Here is a 9,412-nt window from a genome sequence, read left to right on the forward strand (position 1 = left end):
AAAAATAAGGGATTAAAAAGTCATTTTATAATTTTATTTTTTTTAGAAATACTTACAAAGAGAAAGGTTTTTTGAGAAATTTGGGTTTGATTTCTTCAGAAAATGGGTTTGGATCCGGATTTTGAGGAAATATGGATTTAAAATATTGGATTCGGATCTGGAGTTGATTTTGAATATGTCAATATGAGTTTTTAATTCAGAAAATCTGAAGAAATGACTTGATTTTCTCAGAAAATGGGGTTAGGGGCAAAAGGGTCATTTTTACAAAATTTTGAAAAATTTGGGGTGTTCACAGATGCCCCTCTTTGCTATTAAGCCGGTTGAAAGCCGAGTTTAGTGGCAAAGATAACACTCCAAATTTTGAAAAATGCCCTAGTCAGCAGATCTGAACTGGGTGTGGAAGAATTATTTTGAAAATATGGCTTCTCAGGCTTTGAAACCTTATCCTGAATGGTTTTGGGGAGACGAAATCCTCGAAGATGATATGATTGGGTAGAAAATGAGGAAATCTTGATGGGACTTTTAGATGGAAATTCTGAAATGGTGGGAAATGAGAATTTTAATCAGGTCTCATGGGTGAGACCAGATACTCTTCTTGGAATGATTCATGTTTAGCCCTTAACCTGGATGGGACGAAGATATAAAAATGAATTTGGAAATGAGGAAAGGAATACATGACTACCTTGATGGGACATTTTGGAAAAGGCCTTGTGAAATGAAGCTCGAGTATGATCCTTTCTTGGATGGATATACAAAGCATGGGTTCCTCAATGGGAAGAACCGTGATGGGACTGGAAGAAAACATCTCATCAAAACGAGGAATCTCATTGGAACAAGACTCAGGTTTAACCCAAACCTGCAAGGAAGATACCTCGCAAAGCGATGTTCCGGGTTAACTCTTAACCTGGATAGGAAATCTACCATACGAGTTTCTCAAAGATGGAGAAAGCACGGTGGGACCTTCGGAATTTGGACGAACAAATCCGAGAGGGGTTTTTGCGAAAGGAGGAAATATAGAGTCCCTAAAGCTTTGAAAAGGGGAAGAAATTGGGTGTCTCATTGGTGAGACTGAAATAGCTTTTGAAATCAAAGAATCTTTCGCAGAATGGTTCAGGTTTAACCCTTATCCTGAGTGGGGAAAATCTACCATACCGGTTTCTCAAAAATAGAGAAAGCATGATGGGACCTTCGGAATTTGGACGAACAAATACGAGAGGGGTTTTTGCGAAAGGAGAAAATATAGAGTCCCTAAATCTTTGAAAAGGGGAAGAAATTGGGCGTCTCATTGCTGAGACTAAAATAGCTTTTGAAATTAAATGATCTTTCGCAAATGGTTCAAGTTTAACCCTTATCCTGAGTGGGGGAAATCTACCATACAGGTTTCTCAAAAATGGAGAAAGCATGATGGGACCTTCGGAATTTGGACGAACAAATCCGAGAGGGGTTTTTGCGAAAGGAGAAAATATAGAGTCCCTAAAGCTTTGAAAAGGGGAAGAAATTGGGCGTCTCATTGCTGAGACTGAAATAGCTTTTGAAATTAAATGATCTTTCGCAAATGGTTCAGGTTTAACCCTTATCCTGAGTGGGGGAAATCTACCATACAGGTTTCTCAAAAATGGAGAAAGCATGATGGGACCTTCGGAATTTGGACGAACAAATCCGAGAGGGGTTTTTGCGAAAGGAGAAAATATAGAGTCCCTAAAGCTTTGAAAAAGGGAAAAAATTGGGCGTCTTATTGCTGAGACTGAAATAGCTTTTGAAATTAAATGATCTTTCGCAAATGGTTCAGGTTTAACCCTTATCCTGAGTGGGGGAAATCTACCATACATGTTTCTCAAAAATGGAGAAAGCATGATGGGACCTTCAGAATTTGGACGAACAAATCCGAGAGGGGTTTTTGCGAAAGGAGGAAATATAGAGTCCCTAAAGCTTTGAAAAGGGGAAGAAATTGGGCGTCTCATTGCTGAGACTGAAATAGCTTTTGAAATATATGATCTTTCGCAAATGGTTCAGGTTTAACCCTTATCCTGAGTGGGGAAAATCTACCATACAGGTTTCTCAAAAATGGAGAAAGCATGATGGGACCTTCGGAATTTGGACGAACAAATCCGAGAGGGGTTTTTGCGAAATGAGAAAATATAGAGTCCCTAAAGCTTTGAAAAGGGGAAGAAATTGGGCGTCTCATTGCTGAGACTGAAATAGCTTTTGAAATCAAAGAATCTTTCGCAAATGGTTCAGGTTTTACCATTATCCTGAGTGGGTCATCCATACGGAATTCGTTAATGAGAAAACCGTGATGGGACAGGAGGAGATACTTCTTCCGAGGCAACTCTTTTTGGGAAATATAAACAATGCTTGGTTACATCAAAATGGATATTAAATGTTTATTTTATTCTTGGAATAGCTAGAAAATTTTGCCAATAAGATAAAATCGTAGTTGATTCAAACGTTTGGAAATGTGCACGTATGTGCAAAAGATATTCTCTCTTTTACCTAGAGTATTTCCTCCAATGAGGTTAACTCCTCAGTTCTAAGAGTCAAATTCAAAATTTTGGCTCTGATGATCTTCTTCAAGGAAGCTATCCATTTCCCTAATATGAAAATAAAAGAAATATTCTTAATTTCATAAAAGCAAGTAATGAAAAGATATTGATAAAAGAATTTTGCATGAGAAAAGATGACTTTTGGCAACTTTGGTAGTTTGATATCTGGGTGTCCTCCCATGATGATCTTTTGCACTCTTTTTGAGTCATTGGGCTTTCTCGGTTTCTCACATCATCCTTCATTTGGATGTCCTGACTTTTCTCTCTTTTTTTTTTTTCAGGGAAGGGTACGTCACAAACTCCTTCATTTTGGAGATGTTCCGATCCTTCTTTTATCTCAGGGATTCTATTGATGACATTGGCTCAAAAAGGTCTTTAGCAGAAATCAAATATTTTTTAGGGTTTGTCGGTAGGCTTATCACATCTGCCTTCATCTCGACAGTGATCCGAACTTTCCCTGGAAGGATCCGTCACAAACTCCGTCATCTTGGAGATGTTTCAAATCTTCTTTGGCCCCGGGGATCTACTCGCTTAATTCGCCTTCATCTTGACGACAATTGAGAGATCCCTTTTGCGGATATTTGATTGCAACTTTTAAATGAGAAGAGATGGGTTGAGTGAATTCTTTTTATAGCTCAAGATATTTCCACTGCCTGATTGTCAGAAAGTCATTTTAAAACATGCGCCATAGCCAAGATCAATATCAATTCTCTTCTGGCTTTTCAACATCATTGAAGATTTCTTTTATTGATCATATCGAGGATATTTCTTACATCCTTTTGGTTGATCAACAGGAAAAGATTTGAATTTTACCTCTTTTTTTGCAAAAAGTTTCACCTTTTGAAAGGAAATACAGGAGCTAATCTGAGAAAATTCTTTTTGTGTAGTAAGAATATTTAGAATCAACAAATGCTTTTAGCAAATTGGCAAAGTTTTCATGAATTCTTTGTGAAATAATCACTCAATATAGATTTTGATGAGACCTTGAGTCGCAATTTCTTGATTTTGGAAATGCATGACCAGCAAAAGCTGGAACCTTTGAAATACATGACCAGCAGAAGCTGGAACGTTTGAAATACATGACCAGCAGAAAGCTGGAATGTTTGAAATACATGACCAGCAAAAGCTGGATCTTTTGGAAATACATGACCAACGAAAGTTGGATCTTTTGGAAATACATGACCAGTGAGATGCTGGATCTTTTGAAAATACATCAGATTTAAGTCAGATCTTGAATTTTTGTAAAAGGAAAGAATTTGATCAGAGCACTGAATTTAGAATGTTATCGGCGCGAGAACCGGATTTTCCAAATGAGCTCAACATATGATTGAAAATTTTGAGAAATAGCCAGTGCGAGGACTGGGTTGGGAAGATGAGCCGGGAAAGTAAAATTTTGATGAAAGATTCTGAATTCAATGAACCGTCACATCCTAACTGCGTGGTGGTCTGTTTTCAGGATTTATCCACGTATCCTGAATTGGGAAAGAAGGAAAGAAATACCTCGTTAGCAGGAGGCATCAGGTTTATCCCTTAACCTGAAGGGGAAAAAGAAATGGTGGATTTCCAATGCGAGGATTGGATTCAAAAGGAAGTTCTGGTCGGAACTCAGAACTTCGACTGAAAATAATAAAAGGAGAACCCGAGCTGGAACTCGGATTTCCAAAGGGATGAAGGATTTCCAATGTGAGGATTGGATTCAAAAGGAAGTCCGAGTCGGAACTCGGAACTTCGACCCAAAATAATAGAAGAAAAACCCGAGCTGGAACTCGGATTTTCAAAGGAATGATGGATTTCCAATACGATGATTGGATTCAAAAGGAAGTCCTGGTCGGAACTCAGAACTTCGACTAAAAATAATAGAAGAAAAAACCCGAGATGGAACTCGGATTTTCAAAGGAATGATGGATTTTCAATACGATGATTGGATTCAAAAGGAAGTCCTGGTCGGAACTCAGAACTTCGACTGAAAATAATAGAAGAAAAACCCGAGCTGGAACTCGGATTTTCAAAGGAATGATGGATTTCCAATACGATGATTGGATTCAAAAGGAAGTCCTGGTCGGAACTCAGAACTTCGAACGAAAGAATAAAGGGAGAAGCCCGAGTGAAAACTCGGGTTTTTGACAAGAGATTGAGTTTTGGAAATTTGCCAGTGCGAGGACCGGACCTGGGATTGAAATTAACCGTTTAGGGGATTGAATGATCTGATGGCCCTCTTATCTTGATTGGGGAGGAAATAAAATTTAAAAGAACAAATGTGAAGAGATAGAAATTGATGGGAAGGTTTGACAAAAGAGAAGAATCAAGGAAATTTTATGGAAAGAATTCTCACAGGTAGCATTGTTGCTCCTATGAGGGGTTTTTAGGATTATCCCTTATCCTGAATGGGAAAGGAATAAAATTTAGGCAAAAAGTTGATGAAAAAGCTTTAATAAAGAATTGGAAGAATTAAAACATAATTAAGAAATAAAACTGATAAAATTGAATGAAGAAAAAGACATTCAGGACTATCCCTTATCCTGAAGAAAGAAGGACCTCGTAGGATGAGGTTTCAGGTTTATCCCTTAACCTAAAGGGGGGATAAAGAAAGAAGAAAAAATAAATACCTCATGGGAAAAGAGGCATCAGGTTTATCCCTTAACCTGAAAGGGTATTTTTGAAAATAAGAATCAAGGAGAAATAAAATGGATAAATAATAATAAAATGAATAAAAATTGATAAAATTGATAAAAAAAATGGATAAACAAAAGGTTTGAGAAAAGAATTTGATCCTGCCTGCATGTGGGATCTTTTAAAATGAGAGAAGATGATGAGAAAATCATTTTGGAAGAAAGGATTAACCACGAGAGCTAATCTTTGAAAGAGGATCATTCATGAGAGATCATCATGAGGGTTAAATTGTTTGAAGCAATGATTTGAAAATCAATTTGTAGAAAATATGATCAACCCGAGGGTTGATATTTGGAATGCAATGATTCAAAATCAATTTTTTAGAAAATATGATCAACACGGGGGTTGATCTTTGAATGTAATGATTTGAAATCAAATTTTTAGAAAATATGATCAACACGGGGGTTGATCTTTGAATGTAATGATTTGAAATCGATTTTTGGAAAACATAATCAACACCAGGATTGATCTTTTGAATGCAATAAAATCAAATTTTTGGAAAATGAGATCAGCACAAGGGTTGATTTTTAAATGTAATGAAATCAAATTTTGGAAAATGAGATCAACACAAGGGATTGATCTTTGAAAAAAATCAAATTTTTGGAAAATGAGATCAACACAAGGGATTGATCCTTAAATGAAATGAAATCAAATTTTTGGAAAATGAGATCAACACAAGGGATTGATCCTTAATTGAAATGAAATCAAATTTTTGGAAAATGAGATCAACACAAGGGATTGATCTTTGAATGAAATGAAATCAGATTTGTAGAAAATGAGATCAACACAAGGGATTGATCTTTTGGAAATGTAATGTTTTGAAAACCAAATTTTTAGAAAATATGATCAACACAAAGGTCGATCTTTGAAATGCAATAATTTCGAAATCAATATGATCAATACAAGGGTTGATCTTTTAAATGCCATGATTCAAAATAAATTTGTAGAAAAATAGGATCAACACAAGGGTTGATCTTTGAAAAAGGTGATAATAAAATATTTGAACTAAGATTTTCATGGGGTTTGAAAAGACCCTCATAGGTAATATCATTTCTCTCATGAATGATGTCAGGATTGTCCCGAAAAAAAGAAATTTTAATGCCCCAATATAGCAAAAGGAAGAAAGTATTGAATATCAAAGATATAAAGAAAATCGACATTTTATTGATAAGCAAAAGTTGATGACAAAACTGAATATTTACAAGTATTTTAACTAGAAAGAAGTCACAAAAACTGGGCTGACTTGCCCCTACAAAGCGACTGACAGAAAGGGATGAAAGCGAAAAACTCTTGGCATTCTCAATTCTCTGAGTAGTATGGAAATGGTTCGGGCGGAACTGCAGTCTGCTCTTCTCCTTTCTTTGGTACCAGAAGCTCTTTATCAATGTAGTCCTGCACAATGTTTTTGAGGACGAAGCAGCGCTCCGTGTCATGCCCCCTTGCTCGATGAAACTTGCAGAAGCGATCTTTCCATTTCCCCTTGGTGACAGAGGGATCATCCTGCTTTGGGAGTTTGATCATGCCTTTCTTGAGTAGGTATTGGAGAACTTCTTCGATTGGCTGGCCTAGGGGGGTAAGCTGTCGGTCATAACCCCAACCCTCATGCTTTGCTTTCTTAGGCTTGCTTGACTTCCACTGAGTGCTGACCCTTGCCTGATAGCTGGACTGAGCTTGCATGTTTAGGAGATCTGGATGCCTTTCTTCTTCGTTTTTGACAAAGAGATTCTTATCGAGGCAATCCTGAACGATATTCTTGAAGATGAAGCAATGCTCAGTGTCATGCCCTGTTACTTGATGGTATCTGCAGAACTGGTCTATATATTTTCCCATGACTGCGGAAGGGCTGGCGGCTTTTGGGAGCCTGAGTAATCTGTTGGCCATCATATATTCGAGGATTGTGTCGAGCGGTTGATCTAAAGGAGTGAAATCTCGATCCTTGCTCCAATCCTTGCGCTTTGGTTCTTCCTGCTTCTTGCCTTTCTGCTGAGGACTGTATTGAAGAGGTCTATTATGGTTTTCACAATATTTCCCAATCTGGCTTTTGTGTTCTCCCAAGTAGCTGCCCTGGTTGCCTTGATGGATGATCTTGCTGGCTTTAGAGTTTCCTGCACTGATGTGGCTGTGTTCAGTCAGAGGGAAGGCGACAGGTGTCTTTCCTTCTTCAGGAGCTTTTCCGCAATTGGCTTCAGCTTGTTCAGATAATATCTCCACCATCATCTTTTTGAATAATTGATATATCGCAGGATCGATCTCACTTTTGCTGTCCTGAACCCCTCTTTTGACAAACTTTTGAGAATCCATTCCTTACTCTTTTTGTTTATAACTGGGATGTTAGAGCAGTGTAATCGCCTGAGCTTTGCCTGTCTCAACTGATAACGCTGATACTCTCTGTAGAGCATAAATGGGTCTTTTTAGAGAGGATCCAGGAAGAAATTTTAATAAAGGAGGAAATCATAAAATGAAAACATCCCATTACGAGGGATTGGGTTGTCACCAAACTTTGCGACAACCGCATTTGTTTTTCTGGAAAAGGATAGACAAGTAAAATGTGAATAAAGATAAATTTTGAAAAGGACATATCCTGACAAAAAGATGTTTTATTATAAATGAAGGCAGGGAATGGAATATAGAAAAGAAAAATTTTGAAGAATTGCAGGCAGGATCAAAATTAGAAGAAATTTAAGAGAAGAAAAGGAAAATACACCTGGGTTTTAAAACAAGGAGGAAATCTTGAATAATATATACCCAGGGTTTTGGAAAATATAGGGAATATAAAATATCATACAATCATAAATATACAAACAGCAATCCCTAGAGGCTGACTCTAAATGCAATATTTGAAATGGCTTGTAGGACCTTAATCCTAACTCTAAGGTTCAAATTATCTGATTCCGATCAAGATACGCCGATATACCCAAGCCGAAGCTTGAAGTACGTGGCATAGAAAATATTTCTCCGGTTCTAAGGTAATGGCTTCCCAACATCCTTGAGCACCTACCGATATACCTCGGACTATGGCCCTTAGGTACGTGGTAGGGGGGCGCGAACCCAAATAAGTGGTCCAGTTGTGAGGCTCTCTCCCGAACTATGGTTCAGTGAGACAGCCTAGCAACGTGAAGACCGGGACAATATAGGTAAGGAGGTTTTCAAAAATATGTTCAACATGCAAGAAATCAGAGGGCTCTAATGCAAGTCCTAAAGAGATAGATTTAAAATGAAGAGAAGCATATACTTGCATACATTGTTTTGCATTCAATTCCTAGAATTGAGGAGAGTTGTATTTAAGACCTAAGTCTAATGTGAGCATGGAATAATTTCCTCAATATGGTCCTACCAAACCATACTTAAATCCTATATGCAATGATGTCAGCTTTAGGACAGAGTCTAGGCTCCTAAGGTTTGCATGGAAATGAAGCTGACATATGAAGAATAAAGACTTAGATAATATCAAAGCAAAAGAAAAGGCATAATTCGACCTGACGGAGACAGGTCCCATCACGGTCGCCAAACCTGTAATCATCGCAAAATTTTTCCTCTCGTAATGTTCTCTCTCTTCCTTCGCTTTTTCTTTCCAACCTCTTATTTTCCTCCTTTTTGAGGGGAGAAAAGATAAAAGAACGGAAAAGAAAGAGAGAAGAGAAGAGAAGAGAAACGAAGAGGAACTCTTTTGCGGGTCTCACTTGACCTTAATTTTAAAAAAAATATTTTGAAATAACTCGCCTCCGTTTTTGAAATGTTTGCGGGAAAATTGGGAGACGGGATCCGCTTGTTGGTACGAGGTTCGACCGTTCCTGGCGCCTTTACCAGGGGTAATCGAACCAAGGGTCGAATTAAATGCCTTTTGTTTTGCTAAGAAATTATTTAAGTATTTATCCTAAGTCTAAATGCACAATGAATCATGCTTGTGCAAATGCAAAAGATGTATGCTCTTTTGAAAATATTTTGAAGAATTTCCAAGTGAATCTGATAAAGTGAAGAAAATGATTTCTAACTTAGAACTTAAGATTGAAGTTCTAAGTCTTTAGAATAATCAAGAGCTTGGAAATATGAATCTTGATTTGGAAAATGATCTTGAAACTGAGAGAAAAGAGAAGAAAGGAATTTCCAAAGTCATAAATGGACTTAGAAATTTGAACTTGGATGAATATTTGGAATGGAATTGAATTCCACTTTTGAAGTTTTGATTTTAGAAGGAAATG

Source organism: Nuphar pumila, chromosome 9 (assembly GCF_984573655.1).
Source record: "Nuphar pumila chromosome 9, dmNupPumi1.hap1.1, whole genome shotgun sequence".
Lineage (NCBI taxonomy): Eukaryota > Viridiplantae > Streptophyta > Magnoliopsida > Nymphaeales > Nymphaeaceae > Nuphar > Nuphar pumila.